At 40.3% G+C, this 21,218-nt stretch overlaps 1 long non-coding RNA gene across 1 annotated transcript; it reads left to right on the plus strand.

Annotated features, from left to right (window-relative positions):
• Positions 1-361: 361 nt before the first annotated feature.
• LOC121020807 (uncharacterized) lies at positions 362-12,021 on the plus strand. Its single transcript, XR_005786295.1, has 3 exons — positions 362-474; positions 1,061-2,573; positions 11,865-12,021. It is a non-coding gene; the product is annotated as an uncharacterized LOC121020807 (long non-coding RNA).
• The last annotated feature ends 9,197 nt before the right edge of the window (positions 12,022-21,218 follow it).

Below are 21,218 nucleotides of genomic sequence, written 5' to 3' on the forward strand. Positions count from 1 at the left end.
AGCAAGACCCCAACTCCATGCCCTTCAGAGAAACAGATTCATCAGCATAAACCCTTGGTGTTGCCAGTACTGGACTTCAGTGCATTAAATGGACATCTCAGTTAGACGCTTCTCACAGGGAAATATATGGGGCAATACGAAAAAGTGAGCATTTGGTATAACCCATGAACGTTTATGAAATCCGTGATTCGTATGAAATAAATAGCAACGACAACCTAAAATGTAGTCCGTGCAGGGTTAAAGTTGCATGCATATGTAGGCGGGTAGTGGCAATAATTATTAAATACCTTTTACTGAATATTTATTTTTCTGACATTGAACCTATATATGTATTTACTTTCTCTCAATTGTGACAGAGCTACATAGATATTGTATAGTCTTAATTTTTCCAGGAACTTAAAATCTACATGGAAGAAAATCTTCTCTTCGTACAAAGTTTTACCATGAACTGGACAAATGCTTTGACCAAATCCTGTAAGTAAAAAGAGCAGCTTCAAATAACAGGGATATTAGAAATTAGATTTTTACAAATGTTTGTTATTGAAGTATAGAGGAAATGTAGTTTCGGGTGTACCACATAGTGATTCGACAAGTGCGTGCATTATGCAGTGCCTGTCACCACCTGTCACCATACAAGACATTGTTACAGTATTGTGGACTATCTTCCCTACGATGTACTTTTCATTCCTGCGACTTATTTTTTTATGTAAATTTTTTATGTTTATTTATTTTTGAGAGAGAGGAAGACAGAATGCTAGCAGGGGAGTGACAGAGAGAGGGAGACACAGAATCGGAAGCAGGCTCCGGGCTCTGTGTTGTCAGGGCCTGACGCAGGGTTTGAACCTACAGACTGCGACATCATGACCTGAGCCAAAGTTGAACGCTTAACCAACTGAACCACCCAGGTGCCCCGCATTCCTGTGACTTAGCTACTTTACCACTGGAAGTTTGCACCTCTTCATCTGCCCGTCCCCCGCAACCTCCTCTCTGGCAACCACCAGTTTGTTCTCGGTATTTATGAGCCTGTGTCTGTCTTGTTGTTGTTGTTATTGTTTTTCAGAAGCCACCTATAAGTGAAATCATATGTATCATATGTATTTCTCCGTCAGACTTAAGAAATCAGATTTTTATTGAATTGAAACCCACGGCCAAACACAAGTTCCATAAACTCAAAATAGAGCCACCGCCTAGAGAGTTCCCAAGACCACCCCTAGGAAGACTCCGGACTCGCCTGGCGCACCAGGTCTGCACCTGTTGCTAGGGCGGCTCGTCCTGAAGGAGGACTGAGGGCTGACTCAGCAGCGGCACAGAGCGGGGGCGAGACAGAGTAGACCCCCTATTGAAGGGAAGGCCAGCCCCACACCAGGAGCTGCCCCTGCAGGGGTGGGACTGAGGCTCCCGGTGCAGGTTCGCCGGCCCTGGGGCAGAGAGAAAGCTGTGGTTTGAAGGAGCAACTAGAAGCTAAAGGAATCAGCCTGGAAGGAACGCTGCCGGAGGGAGCTGCTGGAAGTCTTCCGGGCCTGAGGGGCTGCAGTGGGCAATGCTCACCCACAGCTGCACCTGGTTAGCGCTGCTCACACACACCTGCACCTGGTTAGAGCAGACTCAACAGGTCCGGGCGTCCTGGTCCTGCAGCCTCAGCGAGCCTGGGCCCCTCGCACACACCCTCCTAGTGAGCCCCCCGGGCGGCCCCGGGGCAGCACACAGAGGGACACGCCAGGGCAGCGCTCGCTACAGCTCCGGTCCTCTCACCAAGGTGACACAGGTGCACAGCACCCCGGAACGTTCCAGGCCCGCACCACCTCGGCTCCAGACCCCCTGCCCCACTCCCCCGACCCCGGGGGAGGGCTTTCCCTGCACAGAATGCTCCAGAATCTCTTGGCTCCTGCCTACCTTAGCTCCAGAGGAACCGTGCCCTCTCCTTATTCATTGAGACGTGTTCTGGACAGAACTGGAGAGAGAATTTTCAAGAGCAAGAGAGCCTGATTTGGGAGTGAATCATGAAGGAACATTTGATCAGACTTCCAGCTTAGGGTGTCAGACTTTTTCAAGCAACTCTGGGCATGAGGAGAAAGGGATGTAAGAGTCCCCTGACGGCAGCGCACCGGCCGACACTGAGGTGACCAGCGACATATGTGCAAGACCAATGTACGGCCAAGTGTAAGGTTACTCAGACCGTAGACTGCACAAGAAGACTTTCTCACAATCCTTTTTCTTTTTCATTTTATACCTTGCCTGGGGCAAGGGTCTTAGCTTCTCTGAGCCCCACTTTTTGAATAATGAAACCTCCCTCACAAGGCTGTCGTGAGTAATGACTGGTCTGATTGCAGATCCAAAGGGCAAGTCCTAAAAACAACTTCTGAATAAAGAAGGCAAGTGGCTTCTCAGCAAGGCAATGGGAAACACGCGTATCTTCCTCGACTGCCTTGGAGCTGCCCAGACTGGTGGCCTTGACCTGAGCATTGGCCACTTTACTCTTGCAAACCATCAAAGATGGAGATAAGATCTTCAGCAGAAAACCCATCTGTGCAAGTGAACAGAAGAATGAGATCATTCCCACTCTACAGTTAAAGGTAAGAGGATCCCATTCCATAGCAAGTCTCACTTACACACACGGATAAGGAGCAGACAAGGGTACTAATCCTCTCTGTCTGGGACTTTACCGTGCATGACCAAAATGCATCCTAAATACAGACATGGATAGACGTAGATAGAACACATCCGTAAGAGAATCGATCCTTTTTCTACAGCTGTATTGAAAATGTCCTTTAAGAAATACGGAAGAGCTAAGATGTTATTTCAGACTTATAACTATACCTTATCAGATTTTAAGAAGAGCAAGTATGACAGAAATTCAAAATATAAATTGATGTTTTTTAATTACTTATGAGAAGATAGAGGTGTATAAAGACATTATTCTAAGCCTGGAAATTTCTAATATTCATTTGCAAACCTGCACTTATATATGCCTAAATTTAAGATCATAGATACACCGTGAGCATTACTGTAATTATGATGTTCTTCAGGGAAGCATTAAAACTCAGTCTAACACTTTATAGTGCACAGCATTTTCTAAGAGTTTGAAAAGGCACTCATAAATGCAAATTCAGAAGTTCTGGGTTGTTCTGTACTTATTTTTTATCTTTACAACTAGATGAGTTTAAAAGTAAGGAGTAGCAAGTGAATACAGTTTTCCCACAGAAACGCCTTGGCTATTACGGGGTCCTTTATACTAAAAGCTTTGGAAAGGCAGTATTTTAGCTTTTTATGTTTCTCACATTAATTGCTACTTCTATGCACTGTAACACTCTTAACTAGGTTTGTGATTTATTTTTAAAGAAGAATTCATTTTGAAATTATGATCTGAAAAGTCCTTTGGTTAAGGATTTTTATAGTGTTGACTTAAACGGCAATGACAGATCTGGACCATGTGTAAAACACAGCTCAGGGCTAAAAGGTGTAATCACAGGGATGCTAGAAATAAGAAGATAGTCCATAAGGTCAATTGCACTATCTCATCAAAGTTTGCATTACAATAAAATTGTTTTGCTCCTGTTTTTAAATTAAATATAAGGAGCAACACAGGACCCTATTTTTACTAATCGAGAATTGCACATTTGAAGTCAACATAAGACCTGTTTCCCTGGCTTGGATGAGGGTAAGTTTCCATACTCTTTACCCTGCCTTTGCGTGAGAGAATAAAATTGAGCAATGAGTTGTCCCGAATCCTGTATTGCAGGAGCAGACGGGGATGTGGTACAGCTGTGAAAAAAATAAACACAAATTATCCAGAGGCATGTACCAAACCACAAACTCTGGCAAAAGGAAATGACAGGGCTCTACTTGTTAAAAAGGGTATAGTTGGGGAGTGCCTGTCTGGCTCAGTTGGAAAAACGTGAGAGTCTTAATCTCAGAGTTGTGAGTTCAAGTCCCACTTTGGGTGTAGAGACTACTTTAAAAAACAAAACAAACAAACAAACAAAAACCTTGCCCCCCCCCCCCCCCCCCCAAAAAGGTGCAGGTAAAGGTTGTTTGCAAATCGTTTTGTTTTTCAAGTCAATTTCAAGTATACTTCAGAGTTTGATGTTTTAAAGGAACCTCCTTTCTACTGGACACTGCAACACTAAAGCATGGTACTGATTTTATTTCCTGGGATTATGGTGCTGGTGGTAATTGCTTAGATCTTGACTTTCCCTGAATGCACTTCACTTCACAGCCCCAAGGTCCCCTTCTGTGCTGAATGCCTAGTGGGAGAACCCCAATCTTACCCCCTCACATAACCAGACAATTTTGAAGACCTTTACCTGAAATTCTCACGGTAAATTAACATGTGCAGAAATGAATTTACTGTCTTTGTCCCGCCTATAAAACTTACGTGATTAGGGGCGCCTGGGTGGCGCAGTCGGTTGAGCGTCCGACTTCAGCCAGGTCACGATCTCGCGGTCCGCGAGTTCGAGCCCCGCGTCAGACTCTGGGCTGATGGCTCAGAGCCTGGAGCCTGTTTCCGATTCTGTGTCTCCCTCTCTCTCTGCCCCTCCCCCGTTCATGCTCTGTCTCTCTCTGTCCCAAAAATACATAAACGTTGAAAAAAAAAATTAAAAAAAAAAAAACTTACGTGATTAAAGGTCACCAGTACCCATCAGATAACCTTACATAAATCACTCTCTTTATTAAGAAAGGAAATCTACTCAACTGATCCCACCTGCTCCAACTACTCTGAAAGTCGCTTAGTCCTCTCTTGAGTCACAGCGCCCCCTGGGGGGGGGGGTGTCAGGGCTAGGTACCTGACCTAAGCGCTGCACCTCCTCCTCCAACCGCCCCCCCCCGCCCCCCCTCCAGCTATAAGTGCGCATGTCTATGGAGGTGAGGGATAAGGGTGGAGGGTAAGAGGGCTGGAAGTCCCAAACACCCTTGGGGTTTTCCCGGAAGGCTTGGGAAACCGAACCTTTGTCTTCTGGAATGGGCATGTAAGCCTGGAATGGCTGAGCACTACAGGACGTGGAGCCACGGGCAAGTTAGCGAGGACACAGCCTCCTGATGATACATTTCAGTCTCCTGGATCTCCACTTACAAGGAGCTAGAAATGTCCCTGGAATTCAGTCCATTGCATGAGCCCTTGTGTAACATAAGCTCTTCTCCATTGTTTTGTCACTCGCAGTGAAGGAAGACCAGCCCGTACACACCCCAGTTGTTGTTTTTTGCTTTCTCCCCTTCACTTTCCTGAGAACGTGGACTTCAGGTGACCAGTGGGTGGGTCTTAGTCATCTTTGTATCTACAGTACTTAGCCAGCTCTGTCCCTCGAAGGAGCTCAAGGTTTGCTGATGGAGAGAGTGAATGAACACATTTTCAAAAAGAATTAAGTTCACAGAAATGAAACGAAACAAGACCATTTCCTCATGGTTAATTCATGCTAGAGAATGATTTGATTCTTGAGTCTCATGCTATATTTTACGAATGTATGAAAATTCATGTTTCACCTCTGAATAATAAAGGTAGGAGTTTGAAGTGAGAGAAAGTAGTGCACGGCAACATGACATCGCATCTCATAAAATAGGATTCTGATCAGACATTCCATTTAAAATCCCATTCAATGAAAGTCATCACTGGTGTGGGGGCACCTGGGTGGCTCAGTCGGTTGAGAATCCTACTCAGTTTCAGCTCAGGTCAGGATCTCCAGACCGTGGCATCCACACTGGGCACACAGCCTGCTTGAGATTCTCCCTCTCCCCCTCCCCTGCTCATTGTCTCTCTCTCTCTCTTTCTCTCTCTCTCTCTCTCTCTTTCTCTCTCCCTCTGTCAAATAAATAAATGACTAAACAAACAAAACAAAACAAAATTGGTATGAAGATCTTGGGAAATAGACCTGTTGGTCCTGTCAGAACCACAAGTAAATTAGGAAAGACAAGACTGTTAGTTACTTCTGGTTTGTTGCTATAGATACAATTATAGCTGTAAAACTTCAGTCCTCGGGGGCTCTGGAAATTGGGGTTATAAACCGTGTCATGAAATTCCCATCTCTCAGTGCTCTTTATGCTTCAGTCACCTTACCCATGTTTAGAAATTCTAAAGGATGGGATTGTTCTAAGGTCTTGAGTTGGACTCTTACATTCTCCCATGTTCTGTCATCTCTAGTTCTCCTGTTCTAAAACCGTCTTATTCCAGCTCTTCTGAGTATTAATTTTATTACTAAATCCTAAACTGCTCTTATTTGAAAGACAAATTGTAAGCCTGTGTTTGTCTAGAAGTCCCAAATTTTTGTAGCGTAGACAACGTAGTCTTTTTGGTTCTTGTGTAAGAAATGCTTTGTCTATCCTAGTAATATCAATGTCTGTTTGGGTGTTCTTGTAAAAGTTTTAAAGATATACTTTGACATATTTAGGTTTTATCGTATAATTTGTCATCCAAACCTGGATATCTCTGTTAGTGAAAGGCGGTAATAATTATTCTAGAGTTGCAGGTGTAAACTGGGACTGATCTGAGAAAAGCAAAATATATAGTCATCCTTTTTTAATTCATCAGGACTTGATATTTTGGAAAAGAGGCATCAAAATAAAATTCACCAACATAGGCAATTCTCCCATATGATCTTTTGAATATTCTTTCTTCAGTGATCTCAATGATACTACACCATAAATGAAGTTCCATGTATGTGGAACTTTTCTTATGCTTTATTCTTTTGGTTATCCATTTTCTTAATTATTGTACCTTTGTAAGGATTCTGTATGTAGTAGGAGAATCTCTTGACTTTATTATCTTTATTCAAAAAAATTCTTGGCTAATCTTAACTCTTCTCTCTTCCATGTAAAGTTTAGATCTAGCTGGCCAAATTGCACATACAAGGAAAAAAAATCTATTGGGATTTGTTTGGAATTGGATAAATGTGTAAAAAACACATTTATGAGAAGAAATAAATCACACAAACTTTTCCTATCTGTGAATATGGTGCATCTCTCTATTTAGGTCTTATCGGATGATTTTCAGTATTTTTATACATTTCTTCATAATGAGCATGCACATTTTTTGCTACACATTTAGAACTAGGTACTGAAGTAAGCTTGTTGATTTATTTTTTGTGATTTCTCTTACTAAGTTGTGTGCCTTATAAGTTAATTTTCACAATGTTGGTTTCTAATACTTAGGGATAAAATTGAATTTGGCAAATTAGTCATATATACAGAACATCAGCTGAATTCTTATAAGAACTTTGTCTCATGTGAGTTGTTAGTATTCTTTATATATTCTGTGTTCAGGTCCTCTATCAGATATATGTTTCACAGATATTTTCTCCCAGTCTGTGGCTTGACTTTGTTTCTTAACAGTATTTTTTAAAGACTGGAATTTTTATTTTTGACAAAATTGCAAACTTTTTAAATTTTATGGGTCATGATTTTTGTGTTTAACCAAAGTTTTACTTTTTTTTTTTTTTTGTCTAGGAACATACATCATTATAGTTTTGGCTGTTATATTTAGGTCTGTGAACCATTGAGAGTTAACTTTTTTTTTTAACTGAAGTCATATCATTGAACACATATCATTGTTTACTCCATTTATTAATTATATGGTTTTGGAAAATTGAGGATGACAATGCAAACCTCAGGTGGTTGTTAATAATGATATCATGCGATAATGCTTTGGAAACTCAGTCCATCACTAGGCAGACATTAAGTGCTCATTAACCAGTTGCTATTTGGTTACTTGTAGATGAGTTTGCAGAACATACATTGAACATACTGAAGCTAAATGTATGTCACTTCATCTTATATAAAACTTAATCCATGTAGCTAATCACTTCCATGATTTATATATTTTGTAACTTAATACTATTTTTCAGTAAACTATAGTCTTTTTAAATTTTTTTCAACGTTTTTTATTTATTTTTGGGACAGAGAGAGACAGAGCATGAACGGGGGAGGGGCAGAGAGAGAGGAAGACACAGAATCGGAAACAGGCTCCAGGCTCTAGGCTCTGAGCTGTCAGCACAGAGCCCAACACGGGGCTCAAACTCACAGACCTCGAGATCATGACCTGAGCCGAAGTCGGACACTCAACTGACTGGGCCACCCAGGCGCCCCTCAGTAAACTATAGTCTTAAAAGAAGCATCTCTTCACCAACATCTATTTTTTAATGACATAATGTATAAAAATCACTTTTTTGAGTATTTTAATGAAAATGCTATTTTGCTATACCCAGTGATATAGTATCAAGTAAGTACAAAAAATGGTAAGTTTGGTGGGAAAGCAAGTCTAAAGAGAAATGCAGTTTCTTTCTTATGTTTTTGTCATAAAAGCTGTTAAAAAGACAACATTTGCATCCACGGTACTTGGAGGCCTTTAAGAATTGGGTATTGGGGCACCTGGATGGCTCATTCGGTCAAACGTCCAACTCTTGATTTTGGTTCAGGACATGATCTCAGGGTTCGTGAGTTTGAGCCCTCCATTGACCTCTGCCTGACAGCGTGGAACCTGCTTAAGATTCTCTCTCTCTCTCCCTCGCTCTCTCTCTCTCTCTAAATAATTAAATAAACCTAAAAAAATAATTGGGTATTAGGAATCACTAAACAGTTAAAAATAAATCATAATAGTATAGTACTTACATTCTCCTTTTTGTGCTCACATGATAGACACTTGAGCTATTTAGAACCCATGGGGGAGATAACAAAGGAATTTAAAAATTTGAAACACACAGTACTTAAATTAACATTTTACTCTATTTGCCAAATATTTATTATAAGAAGTGAAAACCCAAAAAGAAACTACAGACCATAGTATTTATCACAGATTCTACTGTTAGTCTGGAAGGTGATCAGCTTTTCCATGGGTTGGTTCCACTGGTAGGAATTAGGACTTGTGCAATGCAATCCAGCCCCAAGCAGAAAGCACCCATGTGTGGCTTTCCTAAGACTCTCTTAATACTGCTTACTATATCCACATTGATTGAGGTCCATTTTGGGCACTAAGCTCTGGCAAAGAGTTATCATCCTAACATCTGAGAGTATCTCTGTGAACAAGGGTGGCCTTTGCCAAGGAGGGACAGTCTAAAGTCACTGACAACATGATGGCCAAAGGTTCCCAGGACGTCCACTAGTTCCTTTGTGTGGGCAGAAGTCCTGTGACACCTGTTCCCTCTACATTTCCTACAATTTAGTTCCCTCTGAAAATGCATGATTCTCATTATGGCCGAGATCCAGGAACAGGTGGGAGGGGAAGACTGAATTAAATAGATGATACAGATGATACAGAACAAACTGTGTTCTGACATGTAAACTTAGGTGAGCTATTTAAATTCTGTCTCTGTGTTTTTAAGTGCAGAATCAGAATAGTTTTCACCTCCTCAAGTGATTCCAGAGGTGAAATGAGGTCAAGTATGTAAGGTGGGCTGCATTTCATGGGTGCTCATTTGCCTAACACACTTAGGAAACAGACTTGCATCTTCTGTGGTCTGTCAGTGATACCTAACCTCCTCATCCTTATGTTCTGCTGCCTCAGACTTCCCAGGAAATAAGTTGATGTTCAGCGTTCTGTATTTATAGAGATTATAGTTGGACACCGAATCTCTCGTTTTTGTTTTGTAATGTACGAAAGCATGATGAAAGTCTCTAAATATAATAACTGAATTGATTAAAAAGTGTTCTGAAATTTATCTTGGAATAGCACAAGGTGCTTGGATGTATGTATTTTAAAATTGAACTTGGAGAAGGTGTTTATCATTTTGTGGAGACAAATGGATAAAGAGGAATATCGAGCTTTTGTTGACAACTCATCCCTTTGAAATATTGACACAATTACTTCCAAACTACCCCCACATCCCCCTGACAAAAAAAAAAAATGTACATTCTTCTGTACTTCTGCGCATTAAGGTCTGGCCCTGAGCAATTTAAAGAAGCTTTCATAGGAATTCAAGAGTGAACTATAGCTTGAAATGATAGAAAGCCTCTTGTTCTTCCAACTCCCTAAATTTGTAAAGAAAGACACCCCAAACTAGCAACAGAGATACAAATTTAAGAGTGGTTTCTGCTACTAGAACAGAGTGATATTCATTTTCTCTTTGGATTGTGCTTGTAGTATTTGTAAGCAATATATTTGGACTCTTTCTCTCCATACCATTGTTCAAGAGCAAGGTGGTCTTTCCACAAAAACTGCGTTTGCTATGTCAAATATGTGCCTGTGGCCAATTAACAAAAATTTCCTAGAGCCTAATGAGATAACAGTCATCAGCATCAGTATATGCAAATACATGGGTGAAAGGTTTTTGAAGGATACAGGCAAATGGAAAGCTTTATGTGGGATTAATATGTCTCCCATTTTCCTTGATTCCCTGTTAAATTTTAAATCTTAAAATTTGGGGGCACCCAAGTCACTCTGTTGGTTAAGTGACCTACATTACCTCAGGTCATGATCTTGCAGTCTGTGAGTTCAAGCCCCACACTGGGCTCTGTGCTGACAATTCAGAGCCTGGAGCCTGCTTTGCATTCTATGTCTCTCTCTCTCCCTCTCTCTCTCTCTCTCTCTCTCCCTCCCTCTCCCTCCCTCTCTGTCTCCCTCCCTCCCTCCCTCTCTCCCCACCCCTGCTCACACTCTGTCTCTCAAAAATGAATAAATGTTTAAAACGTTTTTTTAAATCTTAAATTTTGGCAGCAGACTACTTAAAAGGAGAGAAGTTCGTAAGATCTAAAAAATAAAAATTATGGAGGCGCCTGGGTGGCGCAGTCGGTTAAGTCTGATTTCGTCTCAGTTCGTGATCTAATGGTTTATGAACTTGAGGCCTGCGTCAGGCTGTCTGCTGTCAGCACAGAGCCTGATTGGGATTCTCTCTCTCCCTCTCTCTCTCTCCCCCTTACCCACTCACGCTTTCTCTCTCTCAAAAATAAACATTTAAAAAATAAAAATAAATAAAACTTATGTATGAAGCAACTCGACTTCCAGTTCTCCGCAGAGAAATTTATTATAATGATATCCATACTCATTACTTGTTTCCAACCACAGAAGTTGAGATGTCCTATCCGGTCAAGGTCAGCCCCTTCACCGGTGCCTTTGATTTCATCTGCCCTCTTCCGGGATGTATTTGCAGTGAAAAACCCAGTCCTTTCTTTCAATGTTAATATTTCCCTCTGTATTGACTCCTTTCTCTAAGACCATGGACGTGACCAATTCTGTGTAATTCTTAAAAATAATTCTCACGGTATGGGCACCTACGTGGATCAGTTGGTTAAGCATCTGACTTCGTCTCAGGTCATGATCTCATGGTTCCTGGGTTTGAGCCCCATGTCGGGTTCTGTGCTGACAGCTCAGAGCCTGGAGCCTGCTAAGGATTCTGTGTCTCCCTCTCTCCCTGCCCCTCCCTCACTCACACTCTGTCTCTCTCTCAAAAATAAACACTTAAATAATTTAAAATTAGAAAAAAATAATAGTTCTCATGGTTAAAGCTCCAGTTGTTTCCTTTCTCTCCTTACCATCTAACAAAACTTCTTTAAAAAAGGGCTTATGTCATTTTCTTGCGTTCCTCATTTCTCTTTTATATCTTGGTGCAAAGCAGTCAGGTTCTGGACCCTACCATCCTCTCTCTGCCTGCTTCCAAGGGGATCCTGAGTGGTCGCAGTGTAGCCACACTCCATGTGTTGGCCATGGGAAAACCTCATGTCACTGCTCCGTCTGCTGCGTCCAGTTCGGTCACCATCCCCCATACCTGTCAATCTTAATCACGTCCTGTGTGCTGATGACTCACACGCCCATGCATCTCAGTGGACATTTGAGCTCGGAAGACATTTTCATAATGTGGACACGTTCACAATCATCTTTAAAATACATATTGTCAATTCCTAGCTGATCATCTTTCCTCTTAAACCTGTCCTCCTGTCTCCCACAGCTCAGTGAAGAAATGACCATCACCCACCTCACAAACATCAAGTCAGAAACCTAAGAGAAATCTGGAGTCTTTTATGACACTCCTCAACGAAGTGAGGACCAAATCCTGCTCCTTCGATTCTGTAAAATTTTCTGAATCCTACCACCGTTTATTCCCTTTTGTGTGATTATTCAGGTCTTCATCAGTATTTTTAATTCTAACTGTGTTTCTCCCTGACAACCTTAACTGCAGCATGCTTTGCTCTGCTGTCAGAGGCACCTACGTCGACTGTTACACGCAAAGTTCCTTCACTGGGTCTGTATGAGATTGGTATTCCTTGGAATTACACCCAAGGACTTCCAAGGCAAGTAGTGTACGCAGTGATAGCTCACATACAAATATTATTTCACTTCTAGTATCCATTTTTCTCCAAACCCCATGAGTCATTTAAAAAGCGTGTTTTCTAATTTCTAGACATTTAGCATTTCTTTTCTTTTTCAGTTGTGTGTGTGGATTTTAACTTAATTACATCTTAGAAAATGTAGCTTGCAATGAATTTGCTAATTAATTAGCCAAAGACAGAAAATGTAGCCTGCATGATTTCAATCCTTTGAAAGTTTTGAGGCTAATTTAAAGGCCAGACTGTGGCCTGTTTTTCAACCTAGGTTAGTCTAAAAATAATAGGTATCTTCCAATTACTAGGTTTCATATTCTAGACATGTCCAGTGTGTAGGGACTCATCAGTTGTTTAAAATGTTCTCTATTCTGATTAATAGATTGTGCAATTTCTCTGTCAGTTGTTTAGGTAGTGAAAGTACTTCATAATGACAGTTTTTTGTCAAGATTTACTAGTGGCTTTGTCAAATTTTATTTTATGTATCTTGAAGCTATATAATTATAATTAGGAGAATATACTTTATTTTTTAATTTTGATATACATCTGTTTGATTTAACTTTTTATCATTTTATGGAACCCTGCTTTATTTCTGGTACTGCTTTTGCCATATTGCCCAATTTTGTCTGATAGTAATGCATTCCTACCATCTTCCTGTAAGTTGCTTTCTGCTTGTGTATTTTTTCTACCCTTTGACTTTCATTCTTTCTCTTTCTTTATATCTTTATTATATTGCATTAAACGCCAAATAGCTGAATTTCCCAAACATTCATAGGGTGGCAATCTGTCTTTTGCATTTTGAGACTTTAGTCTGTCTACATTAATTATGGTTACCGATATATTTGGACTTACTCTTATTATGTATCTATTTGTCCTTCTTTTTCAATTTCGTTTTCCTTTCCTTTTTTTTTTTTTTTTTTTGTCTTCTTTGGCAAGTAGTTTGTAGTTTGATTTCCTTCTAATTTTCCCTCTACTTGTTGAGTTTTATATTCTATGCCTCTTGTTGTTGATATGTAATTTATATACATTGAATAGTTCAGGTCTTCCTTGTACATTTTGATCATTTTGAAAATGTACCTGTATAATCTATATCCCATCAATGTATAGAACACTTCCATCACTCTGGAAAGCTAGTTCCCACCCCCACCCTCCTGAAATAACCACACAACTGACTTCTGTTGTAGCATAGATTCGTTTTCTGTATTATAGAACTTTGTACAAGTTAAATCATATGGTATACTCTATTTTGTATTGGACTTTTTTTCACTCGGCATGTTTTTGGAATTCACGCATCTCACGTCTATCAGTTTTATGTTACTTTCGAGTTGATGAGAAGTATTCCATTTTATGAATGCACTAATTTTTCATTCTTTGTTCTGTTTTGTTAAAATAAATTCTCTGATCCATGGCTTTCTCTGCGACTTCTAGTTTTTGGCTTTTGTGAATAAAATCGCTATGACTATATTCAAGCCTTTTTGGGGGGTGGGGGGTGAATGTTTCCATTTCTTTGGAAAAATAACGAATAGTGGAATCACTTGGCCATGGGGTAGATGCATGTTTAACTTTTTAAGAAACTGACAATAGTTTTCCAACGCTTTCAACTATATTCATCCTTCTCCCTACTCACATGCTTTATGGTTTAGTATTTAATTTTTATTGTTTTTCTCCTTAAATTTATCAGCCTTGTCATTGTTCCACACAAAATTTGCTTAAATGTATCCACACATTTGCCAATACATTTGTTCAGTATTTATCCTGACATCACTTGCATAGCTTTCATGCAAGATTCTTTCATTTCTTCCTCAATTCCTGACTTAGCCTGTTATTCTCTGAGTGTGGCTAACAATAATATCTCCCACATTTTGTCCTTATGCTGTCAGTATTTTTTCCTCATTCTTGAGAGATTGTTTCTCTCAGGATTTAATTATTGATTGCTTGTGATTTTCTCTCAGAATCTGGAGGCTTCTCTTCCATCGGTGCTGTTAAAGAGGAGCCACCGAAGGAATGAAGATAGTTTTGAAGGTGATTTGCATTTGCTTCTGGCTACTTTTAAGACAAACTCTTTTCCTTCCTGCTGAACAGTGTCAATATCACAGGATTTCCAATTATTGTCTCACATCTTCAAGTGTTGCTTCTCCCCTTTCTTCCTCTTGTCTCATCCTGGGACTCTGAAAAGACTTATGTTGTATCTTCTTCATCTCCCCTGACTTTTAAACGCTGTGTCATATCTTCATTTCTCTGCAATCTGGTAATTTTTAAGACATATTTCCCTGTCTCCAAATTCTCTATCAAACTTCTATTTAATCCATTCATTGAGTTTTAAAATTCAATTCGTTGTATAATATATTGTGCATATAGATACACACACACACTATTTCTATGAGTCTTATTTTGTTGTATTTAACTTGATTTATTTGTAGATTTTTTTGGTCCTTTCATTTTTATTATGCATTTCATTTCCTTAAATGCATTTAATGTAATTACATTATTTGCCTGATAATTCCAGTATCTGAAATCTATGTGTGACTCATTACATTTTCTGATATTTCTTGAGTCTCATTCCAGGGGTGGTGTTTCAATACATACTGTGTGACATTTTCTTGTAAGCAGTCTCTTCTCATTGGAATTGCATCAATGGGAAATTTTTAGGCTTTGGTTAATGTTATCTTTTGATTTGAGGGACTTTTATCTAGTGGCTATTTTAAATTATCTGCTTGGTTATTTTTCAGACCAAACGAGTACTATAAATTCACACATAAACTGGGAGTTTACTGGCTTGCAAAAAATTCTCTGGATAGATTATTTCCTTCTACCCACCTAGTATCAATCTCAGGTCAAATTTGTTTAGTATTCCCTCTGAACAGGAATTTATTTAGTATTTATTCATTTCACTTTTACAATGATACTGGCCCTTGAGGTCCCAACTTTCTAGAAGGGTCTTTTCTAAGACTTCCCATCTTTCACTGAGAGTAAGCTCTTCACCGGCTGTTCCCTGAAGCTCAGGGTCTCCACAGTATAACAAAACACCTCACTGGAAAAGATGGCTTTGATATACACTAATAGTATTTCAGCTTTTACTTTATAAGGAACACAGAATTCTTCCTTTTAGTGTCAGATCATAAATTCATCTAAAAAGATGTTTTTAGGGCACCTGGATGGTGCAGTCAGTTGAGCGTCCCAACTATTAGTTTCGGCTCAGGTCGTGATCTCACAGTTCGTGAGTTCGAGTCCCACATTGGGCTCTGTGCTGATGGCTCAGACCCTTCTTGGGGTTCTCTCTCTCCTTCTCTCTCCCTCCACTGCTTGCGCTCTCTCTCTATCAAAAATAAGTAAGCTTAAAAATATGTTTTTAATATCTTATCAAACAATTTACTTGTTTTATTGGAAGAGCATTAGGTAGTCTGCCACATTGCTAGAGATGAAAGATGTTGGTTTCCCTTACAAGCCAACTCTTTCTCATATTTCAAGACTCAGTTCAGACATCAGGTCTCCTTCCAGGAATCTTTCCTCTGCATCCAGATTAAGAACAGTCCTCTGTTCCAAACATACCTTAAAGATTGCCATTTTATATTTAAATTATCTATGTAACCTCTGCCCCCGTTAGACTGTTGACCCTCTTGGGAAGGAACTATGACATATATTTGTACCTTCAAGAGCATGAGAGATGATGGTAGGGGCTCATTAATGTTGTTAAATTAACTACTTGACTACCCCCCTCACACACAGATCTAAACAGTTCCGACTGTTTTCTGGCTACCTAGTTTCCCTTTGAAGCTTGTAAGCATCCCTTCTTGCATAGATGTTGGATACCACATTCTAGTGCCTTTAGGCCCCCCTCCCAGGTTGTCATCTTACATAGTTACCATTAGTGTATGTGTGTGTGTCTGTGCATGTTTATATACATATGTATGTTGGTCAGAACACTTAAGTTCTATTCTCGCAGCGAATTTCAAGTACGCACCAAATTTCTAATATACCATATTGCACATTAGATTCCAGAATTTATTCATCGTATAACTGACAGGTTTTTCCCTTTGACCAACATCTCCCCATTTCTCCCCTATCTTTGTAGCCCCTGAAAACCACCATTCTAATTTGAGTGTTTAAGATTCCACATATAAGTGAGATCATACAGTATTTGTCCTTCTCTATCTGTCTTAGTTCACCTGGCATAATGCCCTCTAGCTTCATCTGTATTGTCACAATTGGAAGAATTTCCTTCTTTGAATGATATTCCATACACCACATTTTCTTCATCTTTCCTTTTTTTAAGTTTATTTGTTTTGAGGGAGGGAGGGAGGGAGGGAGAGAGAGAGAGAGAGAGAGAACACAAGCAGGGAAGAGGCAGAGAGAGAGAGGGAGAGAGAAAGGATCACTGCCAGTTCAGAGCCTGATGCGGGGCTTGAACTCACTAATTGTGAGATGACCTAAGCTGAAACCAAGAGCCAGATGCTTAACTAACTGAACCAGCTGGGCGCCCCTCTTCATCTTTTCATCTGTCCACAAAGATTTGGTTGTTTCCATATCTTGGCTATTGTTAATCATGCTGCAGTGAATATGAGACTACAGATATCTCTTCACAATACCAATTTTATTTCCTTTGGATATATACTCAGAAATGGGATTGTTGGATCCCATTTGTTTGATAGTTCTATTTTTTATTTTTCAAGTAAGCCCTATCCTGTTTTCCCTAGTGCCCATGCCAGTGTTCACTCCCACCAACACAGAACGAGAGAATATATTTGCAAACCATATGTCTGACAAGAGGTTAATATCCAAAATATGTAAGGAGCTCCTATAACTCAGTAGCAGTAAATCAATCAGTAACCCAATTAAAAAAACATGGGGTGCCTGGGTGGCTCAGTCGGTTAAGCATCCAACTTTGGCTCAGGTCACGATCTCATGGTTCGTGGGTTTGAGCCCCAAGTGGGGCTCTGTGCTGATGGCTCAGAGCCTGGAGCCTGGTACACATTCTGTGCCTCCCTCTCTCTGCCCCTCCCCCTTTTGTACTTTGTCTCTCTCTCTCAAAAATCAATAAACATTGAAAAATTAACACACACACACACACACACACACACACACACACACACAGGTAAAAAACTTAAATAGGTCTTTTGCCAAAGAAGATATGTAAATGGCCAGAAGTTATATGAAAAGGTGTTCAACGTCACTAATTATGAGGGAAAACAAAACTGCAGTGAGGTACCACCTCACACCTTTTAGGATGACCGTCCTAAGAAGGACAAGAAATAACAAATGCTGGGGAGGATGTGGAGGAAAGGGACCCTTATGCTCTGGTGTTGGAAAGAAAATCAATGTCTTTAGCTTTTAATCTGAAATATTTGTTTGTGACTCTTTTGACCTGAAATTACAGCAGCCTGTTTTGGAAACATCTGGACGCAACTTTCATACTTAATCTAGGCTTCACCCTGGTCTTGATTCCAGGCTTATTTTTAGTCAAGGTCTGTATTGCCATTCGTCACTTCCTATTGTTTTTATTCTCTCGAAGTCTCAAACCTAGTTTGGAAGTGGTACTTGTGGCACTGACCCATTAGTGTTTGGGAACTCACACTTTCAGGAACATTTGCCTGGTTGCCAGTCATAGGGTTTGGGGTAGGATTGGAATGGATAAAACAAGAAAAGCACATACTAGAATCCCTGGCATATAACACACATGCAATACAAAAGAAAGCTATTCTTATTATTGTTATTACTAGGACTATATGAAATTTAAAAAGGATCATCAGTGCAACTATTACTATATTATTAGGGAAACATCAGGACCAGGCTTTCAAGGGAGATTTTTTTTTCCCCTTAGGAAACTTGATATTGGGAGATTTGATACTATCTTGTTGACACGAACGAATTCATCTTAAAAACTTCCAGTCAGGAACAAAGCGAAACAAAAATGTAATGTGGTGGGAAAAAATTGTTTTCAAGCCCCTGACTCCCTTCTTCTCTCTCGCCAAACACAGAAGTACATCTTCCCTTCACAGATGCCCTGTGCTTCCTCATGGTATCTAGCCGATGCTTTCTGAGTGGTAAATAAATGAGGCATTTACTTAAAACACAGACGTGTGGAATTTTGATATTACCCCATGCCTTAGAGTTTTCTTCATAACAAAAGAACCAAAGGTAAGGACACTCCTTAACCCAGTGGAATAAGTCCATATTTTCCATATTTTAAGCACCAGCCTTGGCCCAAGGGCATTTCTAACTAGAGCCACAATTCTTCTTATGACTGAGAGTGACCTTGGGCAAGTTTCTTAATCTCTAAGCTTCATAGGGGATATCTGTGAATTGGGGAGATAATGCCCACCCCAGAGGGTTGCTGAGATAATTTAAATGGACAAAATGAGGGACACCTGGCTGGCTCAGTCAGCAGAGTGAGCGATTATTCATCTCAGGGTCATGAGTTCAACCCCCACATTGGGCCTGAAGGCTACTTAAAAAAAAAAAAGGAAAAGAAATTTTTGGGGGGTGCCTGGGTGGTGCAGTAGGTTAAGCATCCAACTCGTGATCCAGCTCAGGTCGTGATCTCAGGGTTTGTGAGTTCAAGCCCTGGGTTGGACTCTTTGCTGACAGTGCAGAGCCTGCTTGGGATTCTCTCTCTACTCCTCTCTGCCCCTCCCTCCTCCCCCTCTCTCAAAATAAATAAATAAACTTAAAAAACAAAGTGGACAAAATGAGCAAATCACATAGAAAATCCCTAGCATATACTAAATGCTCACCAGAAAATAGGGGCTGTTGCTATCATAATTACTATGGACATAGTTAATAAATGATTATTGTTTCAGCTATGATTTCATTTTAGGGAAGATCTCAGGACTGGCTCTCCAGCCAGGCTACAGGCTTACACAACCCAGACATTGGACTCACCCGGTGCTCTTCTTCCTGGGATCATCCCAGGATAAGTTGCCATCAGAGTGGTTATGGGTCAGACCCGTCCATGTCACAGACATAACTCCATTATCCAGGATTTATTAAAGACAGCAAACTTAGCAAAAAATAAAAGCACCTAAGGGGTGCTAGAGCTAGAGGAAACTTGATTTAATAAAGAGAACTGATTTGTAATGGAATGACTCTTGCAGCCAAAACCCAGGGCATGTGTGTGTGGGAGGGAAGAGTTGGACTGGAATGAGAGCATTGTGAAGGCACAGGTTGCTCAGCTAGTCAATGGCACCTCAGGGAAAAGGTGAGGCTCAGAAGATTCTGTAGCATAATTGTGTGGTGCTGCCATCACAACTCACTCCCGCAGCAGGTGAGGCAGGAACAACTCCTTCCTCAGCTTTTCCTTGAGCCTTTGGGACTGGCCTCCAGCCATTTCTCTGCTTTCTCTAGCCTTCTTTGATTCAATGCTTGCCTCCCTCTGGTTGCTTCTCTTCCTTGGCTGCCTCATGAAAGCCACTCAGTACCTCGGACCCATCCATGTCCATTTGACTCTGTGTCCATTGCTTTTCCTTCAGTTACAGGACATAAGCTCTGGGAGCCTTCAGCGGAATTGTGTCTTCTTTCTATGTTTCTCTTACAGACACTCTGTCCATCTGTATGCTAAAACCAACTTCTTTCTTTGGCCCCACCTCCCAGGGAGACTCCATTTACCCACAGCCTGCTTGCACACAGTGGCCAAACCCGCTTCCCCACCTCCATTCTTTGGCTCTGACTTCGGTTAGTCTGCTCCACTCATGCACCGGTTTCATGTCAAAACCAATATTACCTTTCAAACCTGATGTTATCGTATTTAACTCCAGGTCCATTTCCCTCCAAAACACTATTTCAGGATGCAGTGTCAGAGTTATTATGGCACATACTGGGAAAAAAAAGGCACTGACATTTATCAACCTTGTCACTGGATAAGGTCTGATTTACTGTAATTAATGTTGGACTGTATTGAAAATGTATTTTTTAAATATAGGGGATCTACTTAACTCCACTATTAATCCCAAACATCCAGAGCGCTGCAGCACAGTCATCGATGTGAATTTAGGTGTTTTAAGCTACTGTGAATATAAAACTGGAAAAGATTTATAGGCAATAAAAGGAAATGTGCTCATAATTCACAACTGGCCTGTGAGACCCAGGCTTTGCTTTGGAGCCACCAAGACAGTTCATTAGTTTCACTACACAGCCCTGGAATTGAAACAGAATGGTCAGGCATCACTAATGTGATTAAGGTTCTGGATTTCATGGTTTTAAAAAAAAATAGATGAGTTAACCCAGCTGTGATTTCAGAGTTTTTCCTGTGTGTATATCAGGGGTCAATAACCAGTTGTTGACAAGAGATAGGATAACCTTAAAATGTTCGCCAGTGACTAAGGCTAGCGCTCCACAGGAGGTTTTGAGTGCTTATTTTTCTTCAACACTGGAAATAAAAATCCCACTGGCACATTCAAAACAGTTGTCTGAAATGATGAAACAACTCTTCGTTTGGTAAAGGCGACTCATGTTCGTTTTCATACAGTGAATCACCATCTACTCTCACTGTCATTTGAGTGTTTGATGAGGCATCCAAATGCAATTTAATGAACTTGCCGAAGTTAAATTTTCTACCATGGTTTGCAACACTAAAACATGTTTAACACATGAAAAACAATCGGAATTTTTTTACTGGAAATCTTTGTTTTTTAAAAATAAGCACAATAATTCATTTCTATAAATTTCTGCTTATCTCTTTTCCATTAATTTTCAGTCACCAGAACTATAGGAGTCATGGTTGCAACATGTTCACCCTTGGTATTTACTAATCAGCCACTTTTTAGGACATAAGTTAAGATTAGACTTATATAGGTTACTCAAAATTATGGCCAATAATGTGGTGTAGGGATAGTCCATGCTTTCCTTCTCTCCACCAGAATCTGTATTGGAGAGGAGATATGAACAACTTTGACCTCCTAGAATTTGAATAGCGATGTGTAAACCACTTGTAGGCTGTACAGGATGTTACAATAAGATCTCACGTAGAAAGGGTTTCTTCTGCAACC

Source organism: Herpailurus yagouaroundi, unplaced genomic scaffold, assembly GCF_014898765.1.
Source record: "Herpailurus yagouaroundi ecotype Mexico unplaced genomic scaffold, PumYag 251, whole genome shotgun sequence".
Taxonomy (NCBI): domain Eukaryota; kingdom Metazoa; phylum Chordata; class Mammalia; order Carnivora; family Felidae; genus Herpailurus; species Herpailurus yagouaroundi.